Source organism: Cnephaeus nilssonii (genome assembly GCF_951640355.1).
Source record: "Cnephaeus nilssonii genome assembly, chromosome: 7".
NCBI classification, from domain to species: Eukaryota; Metazoa; Chordata; class Mammalia; order Chiroptera; family Vespertilionidae; genus Cnephaeus; species Cnephaeus nilssonii.
The window spans coordinates 36,382,914-36,407,704 of NC_137078.1; the positions used below are offsets into that span (position 1 = coordinate 36,382,914).

Genomic DNA, 24,791 nt, shown 5'->3' on the forward strand with positions numbered 1-24,791 from the left:
AAAATGTCTCACTCACACTGTTACACCCTGTTTCTTCCTGGGAAGAATTTTCCAAGCATTAAGTTGTGTAATAGCTTAATGAGGAAAAAAAGAAATGCCCAAATTTCTCTCAAATATGTAACAGCACAGAGAAAGATTCGAAGCTTAATTTTAAAAAGAGTGTCCTGTCACCTGTCTGGGCTTGCTACAATTACTACAGCAATCTCTGGAGCCGCTAGTGTGACCTGGATTCACCTTCAAATCTAGCCACACCTCTGGGGCTTTACGATGTCATTCCTGTTCTTCTTAATAGGAGGCCAAGACAGTTAAATGGCTTTGAAGAGTAAACCTTCCTGGGGAAGCACATACCCAATTGAGAAGAGTGATGAAACGCTTCAAACTACTTCTGATTTCTATAGGCAAAGAAAAATCAAAGTGTAGAGAAGGAGATGGGAAGTAGGGAAAACTTAAGGTAAGACGCTGTAAATATGCTTAGCCTTCTCCAACCGTTGAATTCTCTTCTACATGCCACACGTTTCACCAAGAGAGAGAAATAAACCCAGTGAAAATAAAATGCAACCATACCGGCAAAGACCACCATCATCACCACCTTTATGAAATGACCCGCTGCTGGCTCAGGGAGCCAGAGCACACAGCAAACCCACCCTCTCTTCGCCTTCCTTGCACAACTCCCATCACCGCCCCATGTTCCTGTTCCCCTTTCCCGCCACACCTCCTCCCTCCCAATGCCAGGGGCAGGGCGGCAGAGCAGCGGAACACTTGGGCAAACTTGGGCGCGGCCAACTGACAGCTGTCCTGGTCTCATGCTGTCAAATCCCCTAAGGCACTGGCATTACAGTTGCTCTCAGAAGAACTCATGAATGATAAATGACAGGAATCTAACCACTCTTATTCTTCTGTCCACTCATATTTGCCTAATGATGTACGAGCCTCCCAGAAGTTCTGTGAATTACAAGCGACTTGAGAGGACATTTAGTATAACTTTCTCCACTGAAAGATGAGGAAACCGAGGCTCAGAGACATTAGCTGACTTCCCTGAGGCCATCCTCTGTTAACGGAAGAACCAGTTTTCCTTTTGTCCTACTTTCTCTCCCTCCCTCCCCCCCCCCCCCCCCGCAGCCCCGCCCCCACCATCTTAACATTTCAGGCAAGGCCTGTGTGTTTTATTTTAAAAGGTCATTTATGGTATTCAGCTTTATCAGGCAGAAAACAACAAAACAAAAAAACCACCAGCACCTAATCCCCACTGACCAAACCCCCAGCAGGGCCCCCGGGTGACACAGGACCATTACTCATCCTAAATCAATGAGCTCCTTTTTCCAAGTTAATTGTTGCTAACTTTCAAATGTCTTCTCCAGGCCTCCCCACTCTCAATGGATTTCATCTGCTCCTACTTTACTGAGGAAACACAAGCCATCAGGAATGAACTTTCTCGATTTCCCCTCCACTTGCACATTTACCTACCATCAGATAGATCTTTATTGAGTCCTCTCCTGTCCCAAAGGAATGAATGTCTCTATTCCCTCCCAAGACAGCCCCTTTGAGCACGTTTGTATCCCAGACCCCGGTCGCCCTATCTTTTCTGGAACCTCACTCCATTAGTTGTTCTCCCTTCTACCTTTAGTCCCTCCAGTATTCTCAAGCAAAACATAAGCTCCAGTCACCACTATGCACACAAAACACTCCTTCCTGGACTAATGTGTACAAACACACACACACATGTTTAAATTTGCTCCATAACTTACTCCACTCGGTGCCCCCACTTCTCAACTCCTCCTCTTTCCTCACCCATGACATCGAGATTTAGACTTTAGAAACTCTTCTGACTACCCCAGTGATGGGTAACCTTTTGAGCTTGGTGTGTCAAACTTCGCCAAAAAACTGAGCATAACTCGGGTAGTGTGTCACTTTGAGAAAAAAACATTATTTCGCGATACTTATAGTTTAAATAACATAAATGTATAATTGTTATATATAACTGTATTTAATAAACCAAAAACTAAATATTTAACTTACCTGCTTAGTGACTTCTTTGTTCATCTGTCAGTCGGTTTCTTTTGTTGGTCTTGATATTATTTAGCTTGTGTGGGGTGCCGTGAACTAAGATAAGTGAGGGGGAGGGGGAATTCTTTAACTAACCTGCCTATTAGTGACTTTTTTGTTGCTGAATTTCATTGGCTAAATCTTCAATTGAAGGTTGGTATTTTGTACACTTCAGGCCCAAGCAAGCACTACTAACTTCATCTGTCAATCTGTTTCTTTTGTTGGTTTTGATATTATTTAACGCTGAGAATAAGGCCTCACAAAAGTATGTAGAGGGAAAAATTGTGAGTAAAGCCATTGCTATATTTTTCAGGGTGCTAAAAGTGTCTGGTAGTCGGTTCCAGGCACTCCAAATTTCCTGTTCGTAGTGGCACTCCTCTTGATTCTCCAAGCGGCACCTTTCCAGATTCTCAAGCTTTGACCTCAAGTCGACAAACACCTGAGCCCAGATACTGTCTTGAAATTCTGCAAGTTGCATCTCCAAATCATCAATTTGCATCCATTGGAAACCATTTAATTCCAAACTACTGTAGACTACTACATCAGGATACTTAATTATTTTCATGGTCTGTTCTAGACTTCTAAATTGACTAAATTTATCACCAAACTGGTCAAGTAACGAGTCTAAAACATGCTGGTACTTCATATGCAAGAGTTCCATTTCATTTTGTACAGCTGCACTGGCCTTCTCAAAATACTTTGTTACTCGAGGAAAATACTTATAAGTTTTAGTTTCTACAACTCGCTTGAAAATTTTAACTTTACTTTCAAAAGCTTTTATGTATCCAAACATAATGTCAATACTTTTGCCAAAACCTTGTAACTTTAAGTTCAGTTCATTAATATGAACAGAGAGATCTGTAAAAAACATCAGGGTGTTGACCCACTTATCATCATTAAGCTGAGGAAAGTTTCCCAGATCCTTATCGTCAAGAAATACCTTAATTTCTTCAAAGCACTCTACAAAGCGCTCAAGAACTTTGCCTCGGCTCAGCCATCTTACATTATTGTACATCAGCAGTCCACTGTAGGTGGAATCAACCTCCAGTGAAAGTGCTGAAAATTCTCGCTTGTGAAGGGGGGAGCAGCTATTAAATTAACTATTTTTGTAACAACTGACATTAAGTCGTTTAAGTCTGTGAATTTTGCCTTGGCACATAAAGCCTCCTGATGGATAATACAATGAAAAGGCACAATCGGATGTCCAATAGCTTCTGTAAACAATTTGACAAATCCGACTTTTTTCCCCACCATATTTGGTGCCCCATCTGTTGTCACTGACACAACTTTAGAGATATCAATGCTTAGGTCACGAAATGTTTGTATAACAACCTTACATATTTCGCTTCCTGATTTACTTGTTGACACTGATACTTTATCAACTCTTCTCTCATTGTGAGACCATCAGAATATCGACCAATAATGGCCAACTGAGCATGTGATGTGACATCGGTAGTTTCATCAAGAGAGATCAAAAAATATTTACACTTCCTTATATCTCTCTTTAATTGATGTTGTACGTTTGTGTTCAGTCTCATTATTCAGTCTTTTATGATATTTCTACTGAGTGGTAACTCAGATATTCTCTTAATAATTGCATCTTTATTCTGCATATCGTGAAATACAACTGGTGCACATCTTAGGAGAGTTTCTTTAATAAATTCTCCCTCACTGAGCGCTTTTTCATGCTGAACTATTGAGTGAGCAATGCTCAAACTTGCAGATGTTAAATTTGTAGAGCCTTCCATAAATTTAAGGATGGAATTAGATTGGCTCTTATAAAGGTGTAGCTGCCTGGAAATGTATTCCTTCCTTTCATCCTCACTTTTTTCCAAGAGCTGGGAATGATTAGTTTCAAAATGTCTATTTATATTCCACGTTCTGCTTACTATCATTTCAGTACATAGAACGCAAAATGATCTGCCATTTTTTTCTATAAAGCCATACATCTCGGTCCATGTCTCTTGGAAGGGTCAGCCACTGCTACTACCACTTCCTTTACTTAACCTTAGTTTTTTATTTTTTGGGTTCTCCATCAGGGGGGCAGTGACAGAAGATAGAATTATAGATAGCTTGTTAGGCCTGCAGGCAATTAGGGGTTAACTAGCCTAACTAACCACAAAATGGTGCATATAACTGTCTTTTAGGAAAGGGCAGGGTTAATAAGCAGAAATAGGGGTTAATAAGGATGCACAACAGTAATAGTGGTGAAATGGAGTCTGCACTATGGAGCAAGATGGTGTTCCTTATGTGAATTAAAATGGCTGCCACTATTTCTAATGGCAGGAAACGGCACCCATAGCACGCCAGAAACCCTCACCTCTCCCAGCCTCCCCCTCACTTATCTCAGTAATGATGGATTAGAAATCCATGACACCCCAGAACAGTAGATAAAGGTTGCTATGGTTAACTGTTATTTGGTTACTGGTAATGGCAGGGCCCCCAGAGATGCGTCCCCCACTGCGTTCCGCTGCTCCCTGCTCTGCTGGCGGAAGTGAGGGCAAAGATCCCGGCTTAACCGGAAGTCCCAGAACTAGACGCTCTGTGCCGGACTTCTGTTGTTTTGGCCTACAGACCTCCGGCACAGAGTGTCTAATAGGGGAGGATGAAACATTTGCGACTAGAGTCTTAGAGTTAGAGTCTAGTTGCAAATGTTTCATCCTCAGGAGCAGCAAATGTTTCATCCTCGGCATGCGGCCGCCTCAGCGGCCACGTGTCATCAGAAATGGCTACGCATGTCAGTGCTGACACGCGTGTCATAGGTTCGCCATCACTGGACTGAATACCTGACTCCCAAATCCATCTCATTTCAATTCGTACTCTACCTGGCCTTCCTGTGGCCTCCGACAGATGGGACAGCTTTTCCCTATTTATTTATTACCTGGGCTATGTGGCAAGCTGCTTACCCAAGCTTTAGAAAAATAGCTTTTCTATAACAATAATGTCCTAACTGGTTTGGCTCAGTGGATAGAGCGTCAGCCTACGGACTGAAGGGTCCCTGGTTCGATTCCTGTCAAGGGCACATGCCCGGGTTGCGAGCTCGATCCCCAGTAGGGGGGGAGGGGGGGAGCATGCAGGAGGCAGCTGATCAATGATTCTCTCATCATTGATATTTTTATCTATCTCCCTCTCCCTTCCTCTCTGAAATCAATAAAAATATATAAATAATAATAATAAAATAACAATAATTACTTCAGGGGGTATTGTTGTAAGGATTATATGGAACCTTATTCCATCATTGTTCTCTCTTCTACTTTAGCTACTCCAGTATTCTCTACCAAAATATAAGGAAACAAAAGAATATATGGAAACAAAAACATAAAACCACCCTGGTGCTCACTGTTACTAATGAAGGTTTCCTGATCCTCATTCTCTTTCCTCTTCTTTTGTCTGCTCAGAATTTGGTCCCCTGGCCATCCCTGGTGGACCTCAACTACATGCATGGCTACAACCAACCTCCAGTTTTAGTCACTTCCCAACACATGTCTCCAGCCCTGACTTCTCTCCTGGGGCCTAGGCCTCTCAAGATGGGCTGCCACACAGGCACCCCGACTTTTCTTCACACTGAACTCACTATTCTCTCCAAACTTGCTACTCTATGTTTCCACCCAGAAGAATGACACCTCACACAATGGATCTTCCCAACCAGGGACATCAACAGTACCCTTTCTTCTTCCCCCTCTCCCCCTGCCCCTACTTTCCATCAAATCAGTAATTCTTTCTACTAAATGATTCTCAAATCCATCTGCTCTCCTTTTCTTTCCCACCACCTTTGCCTTAGTTCCAATCTTCACAATTTCTAGCTGGATTTTTAAATAGCCACTGCACTTCTCCTTGCTTTCTTTTTACATTATCTGAAGAGTTATTTTAGCATTAATTTCACCTTTGATGGTTCCACAATTCTCTCAGGAAAAAGCCTACAACTGCCAGAAGTAGCATGTATGGTCCTAGGTAAGCTGGACTAGGAATCTGCACTGAGGCACCTCCCGCCTCTCCACCCTGCACCATGACCTCTCTGCTCCGGTCACTCATACTCCGTGTTCCTCACACATTGAGCAATTCTGGGCTCTGAACCTGGGCAGTTTCTTCTGCTTTATCCCCCCCTCCAATTAGTCCCGGTAAATAATCCTATCCTATCCCTTCGATCTTCACCACCAAAATCCCCTCCTCTATGAATTATTTCCTTACTAACAAGAAAACAAATCACTCCCTCCTTTGTACCCCACTCACCATTACCATTGACCACAATGTATTGCTGTAAAGTGCCTCACATTCTAAGATCCAGTTAATGATTTATGTGTCTATCTTCGAGGTCAGGCACTGTGTCATAGACACATTGTATCTTCAGAACTTAGCACAATGACTGGTACACAGCAGGTAGGAGGAAGAGAGATAAGGGAACTAGGATTTAAGTTCAGAGCTCAGCAAATGTCTGCTGAACGGATGAAGTAGCTTGGCTGTCAGAATAATTGAATAAGAGAGAAGGTAAGACACGTGGATCTGACAGCTGTGCGGTGAGCACAGCGGAACCTGAATGAGAAATGGGAAAAGCATCCTCCCATTTGAAGTCCTCTCCTGAGTAAGTTCAGTCAGGTCAGTAGCTGGGGCTGTTACACTCAAACTCAGTGAATACCTAATAAATCCTGTTGAAGGCACAATAGGCAAACACTTCCAACAGTCCAAGGACATTGCTTTCATCTGTCTAAATAGGTTTGGATTCTAGAACATTCTACATTACAATTTTATCAGACTCTGTGCGAGCTTAGTAAATTTTAGTAGTTAGACTGCAACCCTCTCCTATAGTCATAAAGTACCTTAAGAACTGCAAACAAAAGAAAATTCAGCTTATCACCAATATAATTCTGGAACTTATGGCTAAGGGTCACATCTTTGGCTTTAGATGAACCAGGTCATGCCATATCTATCTTGAGACCACAATTTGTCCCCACAATAATTTCAAATTTACTTACAAGCCCTGTTACGTGTAGCATGGCTTCATCCCATTTCATACACTAAGGAAACAGCACACTGTATTCTGCATCAGGGTGTAAATGCCCGCTTACCAAACACGGTGACTGGCGTTCGGTGTGACCTAAGTTGGAAACTGGAGGAGGAAGGAGACGCACCAGTGCACTGGGTACAGCATGGAGGAAAGTAAACGCGGAGAACCCAAGTTGAAACTAGCTATGTTTTCCCATTAATAAAGAGACATCTATAATTAACAGGCTTTCAAGAGTATTCAGCCATGTGTTACAGCATCGCACCTCATAAAACATTCATCCAAAAGCCATACCAGGAAAGCACATCGCAGCTCGATAAGCACACGCAGAGAACGGGAGAAGAAAGAGAAGCCTTTGAAGTGAGACACCCACTGTGCTACACAGATGACCAAGTATGAAAGGCAGCCATGACTGCTAAACAGTAATAGTAACAATAAAATAAAGAAGGAAACGTAATATTAGGAATGTTAAGATTAAATTATGTTACTAAATAAATTAAAGAATGTTCCCAGAGCAGTAAACACATTTCCAGGAAATATGTGTGCAGATATAAAGAGTTAACACAGATGCAAACAAGGGCAAAAAAATCTACCGGAAATATGTTTTAACTTTTAAATTTGTATCAATCATGCTAATGAAAGCAAGTAATGTAATAATGTACATGTACATGTAACAAGATAAGAATATTTCAAAGCCACAGTAATTTAAAAAGTATACCAATGACCCAGGAATACACAAATATGCCACCTAAACAAACTAGAGATCTCAGAAAGAGAGCATGTATATGCCAGAGGTAGCATCAAAAAATCTGTGAAGAATGGACTGTTTAGTAAGTAGTGGTGGGGAAACTGGCTCACAATATGAGCAGTCTTTAAAAAATAAAAATGGGTTTTTACCTCATGGCTTAAATTCCAAATAGTTTAGAAAACCCAAATACGAATAAGACTATAAAGCTAATGAAGTAAGGAGAAACTATATTGTGAGCCCAGAATAGAAAAGGATTTCTTAAATAACTCAAAATGCATAGACTGCAATATTGAAAATTTGTGGGTTCAACTACATTAAATTTAAGATTTGTTGTTGTTGTTAATGAGATGTGCATAGGCAAAGTTATCAGGCAAGTGACATACTAGGAGAAAATATCCATGATAACTAAAGGTAAGAGATTAATTTCTAGAATATTCAGGGAACTCCAAAAGAATTCTTTTAAGGAACCTCTTACAAGAAAAAGGCAAGAGACACAATTCACAGAAAAGAAAAATTAAATTAAGTAAACCTGGGACATAAACCTGATAATCAGACCTGCACAGTTCCTAGTACAATTAGTATGCTCATCTCCTAAGATCCAGCAATACCGCTTTGGACAAAATTGTCTCAAGAAACTCTCACCAATAGATTTAATATGCCTAGGCTCCTTGAGAAGCAAATGCATACTGCATAAAAGCCAAACATACTGAAAGGTTGACTCTATATGTCTGTATTCCTCAAGTCTGCACATTCTATGTGGTTTTAACTGAACCTTTGCTGAAAAGGTAGGTAACACTAAACAAAATACTACCATCTCTCTATATAGTTGAGTGTAAGGACAGAAAGAAGCAGATGTAATGAGGGGAATGTTTTAGTGTGGGGACTGACAAACATGGATTCACATCCACTTGGATAAGTTACAGTCTCCTTATGGGGTGATCACTTAGTAAGTCACATAAATGTTTAATCAATCTGTTGTACACCAGAAACGAATGTAATATTGTATGTCAACTGTAACTGGCAAAATTTTTTTAAAATTAAAAACATTTTTTTTTAAAGAAAAGACCATCATAAAAAAAAAGTTACAATCTCTGCCTGCCTTAGTTTCATCATCTATAAAACGGGGATATTACCTACCCTGCACAACACTGGAAGGATCAGAGATAGTCCATGTAAACTGTCTAGCACAAACAAGGTGTTCCATAAGTGGGAAGTGATTTTTTTTTTTAACCAGGAAAAAAAGAACATCATTCACTAACCCTAAGAGACTTTGGAGCTCTGCCTACTCCATCTTAAACAGAATACCCAAGCCACAGCAACGGGCATGGAAACCAGAGACTGATTGATTCAATATTAACTAACGTGTCAGTTTTTTCCACTACAGTATAGGAATAAATAATCTCTCTCCTTCCATATATTTATTGAAAACTGAAAGTTATGGTTGGGAAGTGTCTTTTAGCTTCTGGGAAATGAATATAAGGCTGCTGGTGGTGGTAGTTGTGACAGTTCTTATTTTGCAAATAGTGTCCGAGTCCTGACTCTACAAACATAAGGCAGGGACAAACATAAGGCAGGGACGTGCACAGAAGTACAGTAGGGAGCATGCTCTTAGAAGAAACACAGTTCCCATGACTGAGTAACTGCAAGACCTCCAGAGTGACCATGAAAAGCAAGTAACCCAGAAACCAGAGCAGATCCAAAGTCAGGACTTGACGCATCATGTATTTAAAGTACAACAAAGAGGGAAAATTCCACCTGGGAATCTTGATAAGCTGATGGCTAACACACAGCACATTTTACATCACCCGTTCAGTAGTTTCAGCAGGGAACATTGTTTTACTTTGGTCCTACCTGCGGACTTCAGGGTCCTGGCAGCGGTCTACAGACTTAATCGGCCTCACACATGTATGTACTACTATTTTACAAATACAAGAAGATGCTGTGGTCATTAGTTACAATAAATATTCAGTTGAGTGATATGAAATAGTGACTTTGTCATTAAATATTAGCAATCATCATAAATAAAAAGTAAGATTTTAAACAAGTAAAAATCTTTGAAATCTTTGAGTATTAAATAAAAGCTCCCTGGTTTTTGTAATGATGGAGAACCATGGCTTTAAAGTTTACAATTTCCAACTGAAGATAATTTCTATTTTATAATGAACATAAAAGAAAAGAAGGGATCTGAAAAATGAAAATCCTACCACACATATTATCCCCACCCCTAGTCCTCTCTTGGCCATAAACTTTTCCTTGGCATTTAACATCAAAGCTAGTTACCCTTTCTTTGTGAGTTCACAAGCCATTGCAACTGCCCAAAACAGACAGAAATGGTAGTGCACTGTATATTAAGAAAATATATATTATCATTTCGTTCCTCACTTATAAAACAAAGGTCACTCACTATACTATTTCTCCCCTACTTTCTCCTCCTCCTCCTGATGCTTTAACACTATTTTATAAAGGGGAAGTTATAGATCACTATAATACTCCCATTGTTGAAGAGAAAATAAATATTTTATTCAGCACTTTCTGGTCCAGTGAAAATGTACCCCAAATTTTATTTATATTCTTCTCAGTACAATAGAGACCTGTAGATAAAGAGAGCCTTAACTTGAGGCACCACAAAGATAGGAAAAATAACCTTTTCATTTGAGGAATATTACAAAAATATTTAATATTATATAATTCTAAGTGCACATGGGTTTGCCCATGTCTTTCTGTAATATCAGCTTTTCAGTGGGTTATCCTGAACTAGGGTGGGAGTAGGGAAGCTATGTATAGTGGTGAACATCATATACATCATTTATTAATTTGTGATTTCTTTTCTGGGACAAAAATTGTCCTACAGATAAACTGGTAGTGTTGTTTTTTATTATAAAAAGTTAAAATATGCTAATCTGACCCTTCAAAAAGACACTGTTCACTAAAGCCTTAATAAGATTATCTGTAAATGAAAAGATGTCATTAGAATTTTGGCTGCTGAAAAAAATAATCAGACATTTGTTCAAGTCTCAGCATCTCCATTTACTAATATGACCACTGACAAGTCACGTTTTATCAACCTCGGTTTTCTCTCTCCATAAAATGAAGCAAATGAATCCTAGTTCACCAGACTGTTATAAGGAGTAACACATTATAAATGAACTATAGAAAACGTGCTCTGTAAACACAAAACGAGAATCTAAAGACTAGCTATTATTATTCCTGGGTTATTATGTAGTCATTACTAAATTCTGCCAGAGTGGGAGCAAATCCTGTTCCTAAACAGAGGACGGGTTTGGAGGGTCATGAAGGCTGTTCTATTTTATCTTGAAGCAGAGTAACAGATGCTGAGGGTAGTCCTCAAATAAATTAATGAACCTGGGTATAAAACAGGCAAAATACTATGGTTGTTCAGGTCTTTCAAGAGTCTCTCTTAATGACTGGTTTTCACTTTTAATCTCATGATGTACTTGGCAAGAGAAGAGGGATAAACATAGACAGTTTACGGTTCAATTCAAATTTAAAGAGCCCACGTCTATGTATCTAGAAAGTGATGAGATTAATTGCTCAGTTCTCATAGTGTATCTTGGCTACTTACTAACACAATTATGCCAATTATTGATAGCATCATAAATGCTCAAAGCAGCTGCATTTTAAAAAGAGATTCAAGTTCTGAAGGGCTATTGGAATAATGGGATCTTATCATTCAAATTACCTCCATATTGCTTATAGGAAAAAGGAAAAGGAAGGGAGGGAGGGAGCAGTACAAATTTACCAGCCTACCTGACTTCAAAAGATTTTCCTTCCAAAGCAAAAGTTATGCAGTAAATATATCTTATTATAACATGTTCAGGTTAGAATGGTACAGTTTGCATTCCACATCATGAATTTAAATATTACAGCTCACCCTGCTTCCTGGAGAAGCCTGGTGGCCCCATAAGCGGAAAGAGCTAAGACCATGTAGCACTGTCATGACTTCCCTCCCTGCTACAGACAGATACCCTTCTTTGCAGAATCGCACTTTCCTTCCTACTAGTCATCTGTCCACGTCCCTTCCTCCAAAACAGATGCTACTGGCTTTAACACTGTTCAAACATATAACTTGAGGCCATACCATCTTCTCATCAAACTGGTTCTTCTCAGCCACCCCACCTCCCCAGGGTCCCTCCACAGAGTTTCACCAGGTAGATACACAGAGGTGGAGGAACAAGCTGGGCTTTCCTTGGACTTAGTCTGCAGAGAACAGGACCTGCCAGGGGGATGAAGCAGCAAAACCTTTTCCCCTAGCGCTTTGTTTTCCACCTACGAACGTCGGAGATGGGGCAAGCTATGGATGTGAAATTATAATCCACCGAGTGAATTTCAGAAAGTCGTTCTCAGTTTTACTCTGATGGCAAAACGGGATGGAATAAATAAAGATGTCTGGCTCCTACCTTTAAAAGTGCCCTCTGTCTCAGCAAGGGAGCCTGGCTGAGAAACCACTCTGGAGTTCACCAGCCAGACACCAGACTAAACACCTCAGAACGAGCTGCCCCTCGCTCTTGGTGGCCACCTTTCCGCTGTGTGTCTGCACCACCAACGCCCTCCTCTCCTGATGTCCTGGCTCTCCCCAAACAGGCAGCGGAGAGCGGACTCCTGTTTCACCGGCTGGCAGAGGTGGGATTTCTGAGCCTGGACCCCTAGACTCTGGCTCACCCTGCCACCTTCCACTGCACCTACAGCTCATCCTCTTTCCTTCCTAGGACCCTACCTCTCAACTCGCACCACTCTTCCTAACACCCACGCCTCCCAGGACCTGTATGGATGGTAAGCCCAGGCCAATGAGTGAGGAACAAAGAGCCGCTGCTTCAAGCAGCTGGAAGAGGAGGAGGAGGAAGAGAGGACAGCTGGGGACTCCTGGACACAGGCACCCAGCCTGGAAAGCGCCTGCCTCGGGTGGATCCCGCTCAGGGTCAGCGGCGCTGCGACAGAGTTGGACAGAAACCCTTGGGGGAGAAAGCAGGACGTGGGGCGCAACCCGAGAAAAATGCACGCAAGTCCCGCTGCAGCTCGGAGCTGGAGATCCGGCTCGGCGGCACCCGGGCGGCGGCCGGTGACAGCCCCGCGCCCGCCCGCAGGCTCCCGACCCGGCCCCACGCACCTGGACCCGGCGGCCACCCTGCTCCCTCAGGGCGCTCTCCGAGGACTCGGCTTCCGGTGGGCTCCGCAGGCTGCAACCCGCGGCGACACGGAGACTTCACTCCTCCATCCTGGGACCCAGCAGCACGTTACAGACAGCCGTGCACTTCCTGTTTGAAAACACAGGGGAGAGAAAGAGCGAGAGAGAGCCCGGTGTTGGCAGAGTGGAGGGAGGGGCGCAGCCCGGCGGGGAGGGTGCCCGAGGGGGCTGCGGGTGGCGTAACCTCCGCCCTCCTCGCCATGGTGGGCACCGGGCGCGGGGACCCGCCACGCCAGCGACCCCCGCGAGCTGGCTCCCCAGGGCCCGGGCCTCCCCCTGCCGGCCGCCTCGCCACCAGCCCAGCGCGCACGGAGCCCTTCCGTTTCCAGCCCCGGCGAGGTCTCCCCTCCCCACATGTACCTAAGTCAGTCCACTACAGGCTTCCTCCCCGGCTCAGCGTGGTCTGCCTCCGTTTTCATCGGTTCCTCTCCTCCCCACCCCCGCCCTTGGGGAAAAAAACCGCCTTAGGGAAGGTGTAAAGACAAGACTGAGCCTTTGCAGGGGAGTGGAGGCTGGGTTTATGCAAAATTTTAAAGTTAACAGCTACATCCCAACATATCCCCTCCAGCCCCTCTGCTTTAAGAGCTTCAGGATGGGAAACTACTTGTCTTGTGCCTAGATGACTCAAGAATGTGCACACAGCTGCCAGGAACTAAAGGGGGAAATGTATTCCGGGTTCCTAGGATCTCTCCTCTTGGGATCCTAACCCCAACACTGACATAAACCAGTTTCACACAAAAGACCATCGTGTAAGTGCAGTGGTCGGCAAACTCATTAGTCAACAGAGCCAAATATCAACAGTACAACGATTGAAATTTCTTTTGAGAGCCAAATTTTTAAAACTCAAACTTCTTCTAACGCCACTTCTTCAAAATAGACTCGCCCAGGCCGTGGTATTTTGTGGAAGAGCCACACTCAAGGGGCCAAAGAGCCGCATGTGGCTCGCGAGCCGCAGTTTGCCGACCACTGGTGTAGTGCATTCTTTCAGTATTTCTTTGTGCACGAATCACCGAGCAGTTCCAAAGTTCTGGGTTTATGTTCATTTTGTTAACTTCTGACTTAGGTGGACTTCAGGGTAGTGTTTAAACAGTAGTAAACAGATGGTACAAGAGTCTGCCATATACAGAGTGTGCCAGCTTCAGGCGTTTGTATGTGGTCAGTGCCCGGTTCTGGGCTGCAGGTGTGAGGGCTTCATCGGTACGGCCTTGCACACACATTTATCAGGATGCAGGGCTGTCTCTGACAAACAGCTCCTTTCCTCATCAAGCTGATGGCTTAAATACAAGTTATTCATGTCTCAACACTAAACACGGAGAAGAGAACATCAAGGATGATTATTCTACATTAAAAAGCTAAACTGTGATTGAAGTAGATAGAAACTAACAGACATAAAGCTCCTCCTCAGTGCTAGACAGCACCTCGTTTTAATCTCCTCTTAGTCTAAACACTTCCCAACAGATCTGTAAAAGTCCTATCCCCATATTCCCAACTGAAGAAACAGGGTCCGAGAAGTTCAGTAACTGTCCCAATGTCTCTGCTACAAAGTGGTCAAATAACAGGTCTTTCCTAAGTATAAAATCTGGGCCATCTCCTCTACCCTGTGCTAATTCTCAAAACAACAGTGAATTCTGGGAGAAAAAGCAAGCCCAGTGACCATGTCTGATCCATTCCTTTATATCTGAATGATCCTGAAATTTACATGCTATCCTTCTGTAGGAGTCAGGTTCCTGACCCACCTGAATGAATAATGTGTACCTTGATTACTCGAGCAGAGGACAGTGTGATCTTTCCCATTATCTGCTACTGGCTCTGTCAGCCTTTTCAGAATTACTCGGTGGCAAAAGTTCAAAAGGTTCTAGGATAGCTACTCATATGCCAAGGTACAAAGTCTGTCCAATTTAGAACCTAATCAGCTGACTAATGTTTGTTTCTTGAATTCTTTTTTTTCGAACTGAGCCTTTTTAAGAAAAAGGGGGGTAGGGGAGGGAGACAAATGCTTGGCCTCAACTTTTACTGAAACTGTCGAAATTCTCTCATTTTCCATTTCTTTCTGCTTTAGCACTTAGTTTACACTCACTTGTCAGTAGCATGCTTCCATTCTCCTCCTGACAAGCCATGAAGCGGAGCACATATTAAAAGATGATTAAGATCCTTGGCAGTGGTGAGACCCCAGACACTTGTAGAGTGAGTGAGAAAGTGAGTGCTTTTGCCTTGTCTTCTGATGAACTGCACCTCACCTGCCCTTCCCCATCGCCTCACTGAGCAGCACAGGCTCTGGAGTTGTAGGACATGCAGGTGAGAGGCAAGGGCAAGGCCCTCAAGGGTGACTGGCAGGACTGGGCGGGGCAGAGATGCATTCCCAACCTTCACAGTCTAATGAGGGCTTATTACTAACAACCTCCTGTGGGTTCTGAGCATCCTTTTGGGGTCCAGCTCTGGCTCTGCTGCCTCCTTTATCCTTCTCACACTCCCTTGCTTACCCTGCGCCTTTCTTCAAAAATGTAATGCTTCCTCCTAAAGCATTGCCATTTCTTCCCCACAAGGAGGGCCTTTAGCTCAAAACTTCTCTCTCTTCTCTCTCATTTAATAAATGTTGTCAATAATTACCACGTTTTAAAAAAATGCAACTCCATTTTAAAAGACCTTTTGGTATTCTTGCCTTCGTTTTCTATTACTCATTAGAACTCCAAGAGCCCAGAAGAAAAACCTCTGAAGACAAATGAGACTCTTTAAAAAAGCAAAGGTAGCATGTTTAAATTAACCTGTATGAATTCCAAAGTTCACAGTTAGGATAATACATCACTAAGATTGCATCAGTTCCTGACATGTTTCCTCACAACCACAGGGCCTGACCATCATGTCATACTTTCCCACAGTTTATCTATTCTCCTGCCCCTTCTGTATTTCACGGGGAAGCATTTCATCCTTACCACTACTGAGCAGAAAAATAAAACATTAAACTCACCACCGCATAAGAAGAGAGAAATTATGCTCCCAAGTAAGCACAAATGATACCTCAACAGATAAAAGTGATTCTGGAAGAAAACGGGAGGTTCATTTTGAAAGTCTCCATTCCCTAAGTACCATAGTCCATGGATGACGACAGCAACATTGTAAAGCCAATTTTAGAGGCTCCAAATTAAGTGACAAGAGATAGCTTTCCTGAGGACTAACGGGTGTGGAAGAAGAGATGATAAACTCATATCTGAAATGCTGCTGCTTATCTTTCTTCATCTTAGAAAGACCTTCCTTTAAAATGGTTAAAAATGTTTGCCTCAAGATTTCTCTGTGTGAGGATTCTTGGTGATTACTGTAGCTGGATTTAAAAAAAGAAAAATGACAAACTGTTTGGTGACCTAAGAAACTGCCTCTGTCCTAGCAGCCTTCCAAGAGGTGTGTCCCTGTCTCTGTCTTCACTTCCAGGGTAGCTCCTGCAATAGGCTTTCCTGTGATGGAGGTCTCTGGCACTGGCAATCACCTTCTGGCCTCGGCAAATCCTGGGCCATGGCTTTTAAGGAAGATGTCTTCAGAGCCAACTGGCTGGCTCGACAGGCATTTGCCCAAAGAGGGTCATTAACCGTCTTCAAGGAGCCAGAGTGTCATTTCCCATGGCAAAAATGTAGCAAGGGGTGCAAATCATTATTATAAAAATCTGCCGGCAGGATGGTTTCAGCTTCTTCCTGGGAACGGAGTTTCTTGGTGCTGAGCAAGTTGAGAAGGAAAGCAGTCCTTAGAGCACCCCACAGCAGGGCTCGGAAGACCAAGCTACAAGGTAGAAACTCAGGGCCAGGGTGGCACCAGGCCTGTGCTTGCATGTCCTTCAGCTCAGTGCCTCGGTTTCCTCAGCTTCCAAATACCCAAACTCACCCATGCTGCACAGACTTTGTGACACTTACATGGGTCCCTCACCTGCCCTGCCCCACTGAATTCTCAGCACTGCCTTTGCAGGGAGAAGTCATTATTTCTGACAGAGGCAGCAGCCGAGATCACAGATGTTAAGTCGTTTTTCTCAAAGCAGTAGGTAATGGAGCTCAAATTCACCCTGGGTCTGTTCTTTCTCCTCTTAATTGGAGAGATGAGCAGGTGCATTTTGGCTGTGGATGTATTATTCTGTGCTGCATATCTTTTACGCAGAAGAATCTCCCTTTCAAAACACAACTTGTAATGCTCTTTTTCAACTGCATCATGTTACTTCATCACCTTGCCAAATTTTTGGAGAGTATAAACTATAAACATGTATTTTGCAACAGGCCAATTTATTTTAAGTTCTAGGAATATAAGTTGATATAAATTGGGTTAAATATGCATCTGAATATTATTTTATATAATAAATAAGACAGATCCACTAGTCAATCCAACTGTGAAGGATAAAATCTTAACACAGGTTTTCTAAGTTTCCCCTCCATTCTTCAGTTAGTATGCAAATACACATGCAAAGTGGGCCATACTGACTAATGGACTGTGATTTCATAAGCATTACTATGAAAGAATAGCAAGAAATCACCAACGTTTGACTAAATGCAAATACCTGTATACAATTTAGAGTATTCAAAATGTTCTTGGCATAGACTGCTAGCAACGAACAGCCTCAGGCTATTTACTGGCTGTTGATCGTGATCTGTGTTGTGTTGACTAAACATTGTCCTATAACACATTTCTCTTTGGAAGGCATGTTTTGTCTATTCATCTTCTGTAATGGATATTTCTGTTCCTTTATTAAAATATATTTTAAATTCTCTTTAGGCATTCATTTAAAAATAATATATTAAAAGTCCAACAACTTAAAAGGATTGGTCCTAACAAGTCAAAGAAATATGTTCACTAATAAATAAATAAATAAATAAATAAATAAATAAATAAATAAAATGTTCTTTAAAAGGATTTAAAAATATATAAATATTTCCTGGCCAGGTGGCTCATTGGAGCATTGTCCCATAAACCAAAAAAGGTTGCAGGTTAGATGCCCAATCAAGACGAGTACAGGAGGCAACCAATCAATCTCTCTCACATCTATGTTTCTCTCTCTCTCTCTCTCCTTTGATCTCTCTAAAACATAGCCTCAGGTGCGGATACACACACACACACACACACACACACACACACACACACATCTGTACAATTACACATCTTAAGGTAGCAAAACAGGAGTTAACAGGGAGTAAGTACCACACATCACTGTAACTGAGTATATCTATTCTCAATTGTAATAGAATTTTAATGAATAAAACAATTTATGAATAATTTATGGTGGCAAAAATCAGATAATTTGATTTTTCATTTGCCTGCAGTGAAATGGCTAAGACAAACAGCATGAAAGAGAAACTAAGTACCTGAAAAATCCAGAAACATTATTATAAACTTGTGCAAGATTATTTATAATTTTTTTTATTTTTTAAAGTATAGTTGGTATACAATATTATGTTGGTTATATTAGTTTCAAGTATATAATATAGTGACTCGACATTTTTATACCTTACAATGTAATCACCCCACCATTTCTAGTAATCATATTCATCAATTTTTAAACTGAATCTAGTGAAAGAAACTCAACCACTTGATGTGTATTAACTCGATTTTTCCAGACGACAACCCTATGAGGTAGAAATTATCATTACATCCATATTACAGATCAGGAAAAAGACACAGAGATATGAAGTCATTTGCCCACAGTAACATTGCTAGCAAATATCTGAACTTGAGCAGCCTGGCTGGCCAGAGTATATTTTTGGTCAACCCATTTTACTACCACTGGTGCACAACTGGACTGGGCTTGCTTTCTCCAGCATGAAAGGTCCTGGGGGATAGACCCATAGATATGACAGAAGGAGCAGAGTGGCTCCCGGGCTTTCTTTTTTGCAACAAAAATGTAACCACTGGTTGTAGGGAATCAGGGATGCAGAGCCCGCTATATGTTGCTTAATAAAGAAATAATGAAAAGAAAGGGAAATATATTTGCAGAATGGGAAAGCCAGGACAATGTGCTGCTTCCTCACCTTGACCAGAGTCTAAAAGGCTACAGGACTATCTGGCTGAAACACAACTGAATTAGCAAGGAAATGGAATGAAATGAACCCTATGTACTATGATCTTGGTGAAGCATTTGATACAGTTTTTCATGAAGTTGGGATTATTAAGTCAACTGAAACTTATCTATACATATAAAACCCTAATATGCAAATAGACCAAATGGTGGAACAACCAAACAACTGGTCACTATGACGTGCGCTGACCATCAGGGGGCATGCACAGAACATGGCGGGTGTCGGCCGCGGTGGGATGGTGGAGCAGGTGAGCGGGGGCACCAGACCAAGGTGGAGCGCCGGTCGCTGTCATTGGGGCGAGTCTCTGGTGGTTACTGAAAGTTCTTTGCTCCCGCATACCACAGTCCCACCCAGCGCTCGCACCCACTGCCAGCACTGGAGCCACCACTTGCACCCGCTGCTGGCCCCGATCACCCTTCAGGGCTTCTCTACCTCCCCCTGCTCCTGACGGGTGATCGGGGCCGGCAGCCACTGCTCACACCCACTGCCGGTGTTGGCCCTGCTCGCACCCGCTGCTGGCGCCCAGCGCCGATCCTGATCACTTGGTGTCGTCAGTGGGTGCGAGCGGCGGCTGCCCACCCCACTTGCCCATGAGGGTTTCTCTACCTTCCCCTGCTCCTGAGGGGCGATTGGGGCAGCAGCCGCCGCTCGCACCACTGACAGTGCCGGCCCCAATCGCTCCATGCCTTCAGCGGGTGCAAGCAGAGGCGGCAGGAGCAGGGCTGCCGGCAGACAGGGGACCGGGGAACCACAGGAGAAGGGGCCAGGCAGGGGCATGGAGGATGGGCTGAGACCCGCCCCTGTGCCCACCGCAGCCTTGCGGCCCACAGTTCCTTTCAAGGTGCACAAATTCGTGCACTGGGCCCCTAGTATGGCTATAAGAAACACACAGGAGTTAAGCAGGCTGGAAAGAAAAACACTGGCTAGCCCTGGCTGGTTTGGCTCAGTGATTTGAGTGTCGGCCCTCGGACTGAAGGGTCCCAGGTTCAATTCTGGTCAAGGGCACATACCTCGGTTGCAGGCTCCATACCAAGCCCAGGTTTGGGCACGTGTGGGAGGCAATCAATGGATGTGTCTCTCTGACATTGATGCTTCTCTCTGTCTCTCCCTCTTCCTTCACTCTCTCTAAAAAAAAAAAATCAATGGAAAAAATATCCTCATGTGAGCAATGGAAAAAATATCCTCATGTGAGCAATGGAAAAAATATCCTCAGGTGAGGATTAACAAAAATAAGAAATAAAAATAAAAAATAAAAACACTGGATATATATACTAGTATGTGAAGAAAAGCACAAGGAACAGATCAGTATTCAATCTGTACTCAACAGTAACTTAGAAATTATTCATGCTGTTATAATCCAATTTGCACAAAACATTAATTTGGGAGGTATGAAAAGGGCAAATGAGGGAGAAACAACCTCAATTAACAGAGGTGAGGGAAAACAAGAAGCTCAGTTTCATTTTTGGCTCCCTTTAATTTTCAGGGAGGGGCTAGCTAAGATGCCCAATAGTAAAGGAAGCAACAACACATTGCATATATTGAAAATTTTAGGACCTTGGGTCTGAACTTCAAAAAGCATGATCCTGCCGAGCCGGTGTGTCTCGGTGGTTGAGCATTGACCTATGAATCAGATCAGGGTTCGATTCCGGGCCAGGGCACATGCCCGGGTTGCGGGCTCGATCCCCAGTGGGGGATGTGCAGGAGGCAGTTGATCAGTGATTCTCTCTCATCATTTGATGTTTCCACCTCTCTCTCCTTCTCCCTTTCTCTCTGAAATCAATAAAAAAAATACATATTAAAAAAAAGCATGATCCTATTATTTTTTTACATGCCATTAGTAAAGTTCCATGGGAAATAATATTTCTTTCAACAAGAACACTTTGTTAGCAAAACTCAAAGAAATGAGGGGGCTCAAAGGCTGAATTTAGAGGTCAGATGAAAGAGTCAATGGTGTGTGTATAATCTGGCCCCACTACAAATATGCCGCACAGGCAGAAGGTCATGAGAATGGTTTGGGAACACACGACAGGATAAAGAACAGCGGAGAAGGAAGAGAGGAGAGAGCTAAAATTTGGACTAATGTTATTTTTTTAAGCATAAATTATAATTTCTAATTTCTTTAATGTTGAGAAATCACTTCTCCCTTGGTAGAACTGTTTGCCTTCCCAGCAAAAAATGATACTTATAAAGTCAGTAGCTGATTTAGAACTCAAGAAATGGCCTAAACTCATGCTGGGTCCCAGGAAATGTACAAGTGAGCATCATTTCATACGACTCCTAAGAGACTCCAGAGCTAAACTATGTAGCCCTGGAGCCACCATGCCCCAGGCAGTGAACTCCAGAGTCCAGGCTCCAAGACAGACTGTCAATGAAGTGACAGTCACCAAGGGAGTCTTATATAGTCCATTTCCTTCTAAATAAAGAATAGTAACAGAAAAAGGAAAGTTAGCACAAAGGCATAATAATTAGAGCCAAACAACATTCTAGATTATGAATGGGAAAGTTTATGTGAAAACGACTATGCTCTGAGATTAATATGTATAGAGAATAAAAAGCAAACCATAAAGCTTAAATAGACAGACCTTCCCCAAGGTTTGATTATTGGCCCCTTTCCATGGTTTAAAAACATCCACACAATGACAAACACAAATTAACCTCAGCCCAGACCCTTTGCCCCAATGTCCTAACGCCTAAAAGACCTATGCCCGCATCTGGCTGAGCTCAGAATTACCAGCAGGGCCTTTTAAACACTGTTTCTCGCCTGGCAGGCGTGGCTCAGTGATTGAGCATGAACCAGGAAGTCACAGTTAATTCACCGTCAGGGCACATGCCCGGGTTGCGGGTTTGATCCCCAGTGTGGGGCCTGCAGAAGGCAGCCAATCAATGATTCTCTCTCACCATTGATGTTTCTATCTCTCTCTTCCTCTCTGAAATCAATAAAAACATTTTTTAAAAAATAAAATAAAATAAATAAACTGTTTCTCAGACCCCACCCAGATCTACAAGCATCACAATCACTGGGGGTGGAGGGACGGTAAGGGGCAGGGTTCAAAATCTGTACATTTATGAAACCCCCAAGCAATCCTAAGGTGCAGGCCAGCTGAGGAACCTCCACTACAGACATTCTATTCCTTTCTTTACTACCACCAGAATTACTGAAGTCAGAGTCTAGAGCAAATGATTTCCCTTCTCAAGAACCTTTAATGGGATAACCTTCAAAGGCAATGGAATGAAATCCAAATTCCTTAGCAGGACACTCCAGGCCCTCTGTAATATGACCCAAACTACTCTTCTGCCCTCCTTCCCTCCCACATCCCTCACTCTGTCACACCACAGTTCCCCAAACACATTACATACATCTTTTATGTGTCCATGCTTTCCTGAAACAACGTTCCCTCTCCTCGCTCACCTTTCCCTACCAGCCTCCATCTTTCTCATACTTCAAGGGCCTGCTCTAGTTATTTTTCTTTGTGAAACCTTCTCTGATCTTTCCAGTCAAAACCATTCTCCTCTTCCTTTGAGCAAATGCCCAAAAAATTGAGCTCATGCAGGAATTACAGCATACGCTGCATGCTGCCCTGAATTATGCTAAGCTGTTTACACGCTATTCTCCCCCTGAAAACAGGGGTGTAACTCATTCATCTTCCATACTGTGGATGAGAGACAGGCCTAGGTTCAAAGTTTCGTTTTCCAGTTACTAACATTGTAACCCCTGTGAGGTTAACTTGAACACATTGAGCCTCAATTTTGTAATCTTTGAAATGGGACAAAAAAAAAAAATGCCTACCTTCATGACTGATATGAAGACCTACCACAAGAAGTGTTTGGCCCAAAGCAGACCACCTTTACAATGCACCAAAATGGTAGCTGCTGTTATTATTTATTATTAACTTTTGTTTCCTATCCTACCAGAATGCATTGCAAGACATAGTAAGTGCTCAAAAATCGTCTGCTTTCACAAGAGAGAGCGAGCACATTTGCTTCCAAAGTAATAAACAGTGATTTCTTAAAGCCCTTTCTCTTTACCCAGCTTTGTTCTGTTTTGAAGGGCCTTTCATAATATTTCTATTGAAAAGTCATCTCTCACTCCCTTTCTTTCCTTCAAAAAATCAATGTACAATATTCTAAGGAACAAGCTCCGTTCGTGCCCCTCCTACTCCAGCTTGGCTCTTGGCTCTGAACTACAGTAACTGCCTGCAGCCACAGTGTCGCTGCCCAGAGAATCGCCTGCTTCACCCTTACAACAAACAGCACTTTGTAGGCAAACTGGAGGCAAGCCCAAAGTAGGAGGGGGGAAAACCAAGGAAAAGGAGTCTGGGCCAGAAATTGAGTCAACACCCACACTATCATCCACACTATAATACAGGTAAGGAGAGAACAAGAAAGGGAAGAAGTTCCGGTCCATGCAGACTCCTCCCAAGCATTCCCCTCACCTCTCACCCACAGAAAATGACTTCCAGGACTCACACAGGACACGTGGGCGCACCCACTCACACACACAGGCCACTGTTAATGAACTACTGTCATATGGAAGTTTCCTATCCTCACCAAACCAATCGTGTTGCCATGATTACAGGGGATGAAACCCAAGGTCAAGGTCAGCAGAAGCAAGCACCAGGACCAGAATTCAAGTCCTCTGAGCTCCAAATCCTTGATCCTTCCCACGGCCCTATATTTCACTGGGGAAAGCAATTTTCAAAGCATTCTCACAGCAGCTCAGTGGATCCACTAGCTGTAAAGGTAAAAGTAACATAGTGTTGGTGCTCTTAAAAACAATTCTGGTGCCAAGAGTGAGGGTTGTCACAGCAACAAGACCCCAACTGCAGCCCTGAGAATTTTCAGTCCAGCATTTTAGTATGGTGTTCCACAAAGAGGCTCTGGCTTTCTGTTCCTAGATGGAAATGGTTTCCTGACAATTTTGTTTGTTTGGTTTGGGGAGGAGGTATTAGAAAAGGAGCCTAATTTTCTCTCTTTTAAAAAATCAAACCCTCACCCTGAGCTTCAAGCTGAGGTGATGTGGAAAGCAAAGAAGGTTCTTGTTCTGAGCGAGTACAAGAGGCAATAAACCCGTCCTAAAAAGTCCAGATTCTGAGCTTTGGGTTCCAACCACAGCCTTGAGTTCCTAGGCTGCTCAGTGATGGGCAAGGGCAGCCCGACTGGGGGCCAGAGCCTCGGTGTCCTCTGCTACAGAACAGGCTGCTGTGGGGAGTAAATGCGCTAACACGTGTAAAGCGCTCCCAGCACATAACGTGCCAGGCACGTGTGAGTTCGACGTAAGTGCTTCCTAGTATTATTTCCAGATTAGTCTCTACGTGTGCTCCTTTTAAAGTACGTTTTGTAAGAAGGTTAAAGAAGACTTCTTGTACAATGTGTTAATCCATAGTGCCCCAAACCAGCACAAAGATTATTTACAAGGTTCACTTCCTGATAGGATCTTCCAGGATTTCCATCTGTGGACTCCAGTCCCTAGAAGAACAAACAGTGGAATTTGAAGAATTTTTCTTCCTCCCAGCAACAGTGCAGGCAAAACTGTACCCATTCTCTCAATACCACAAGCCAGCCTCCATCATGAGAAAGAACAAAGACACTTACGGCATTAAACTAACGCGGGGGCACATTTTTAAAATGCAGTTTTTATTCTGAAAGCAACCAAAGTGTTAACAATGTAAAGTTACCCCAGCTGAGAAAGACGGGGTTCAGATCATGCAGGAATGACAGTCCTGAGGCCTGGAATAAAACCTGACGGCGAATCAAAAT

At 42.9% G+C, this 24,791-nt stretch overlaps 1 protein-coding gene across 8 annotated transcripts in view; it reads right to left on the reverse strand.

The window, feature by feature from the left end:
• Positions 1 to 24,791, reverse strand: part of LRRC8D (leucine rich repeat containing 8 VRAC subunit D) — a 117,974-nt gene that overhangs the window by 81,156 nt on the left and 12,027 nt on the right. For 6 of the 8 annotated variants that reach the window (XM_079776604.1, XM_079776601.1, XM_079776606.1 and 3 more), the window contains exon 2: positions 12,916 to 13,063. The exons of 1 other annotated variant lie outside the window; for it this stretch is intronic. The gene's annotated coding sequence lies outside the window, so the exon portion shown is untranslated. Of the gene's footprint in view, positions 1 to 12,915; positions 13,064 to 13,353; positions 13,420 to 24,791 lie in introns of those variants that run through there. One more of the 8 variants, XM_079776605.1, reaches the window with a different exon arrangement.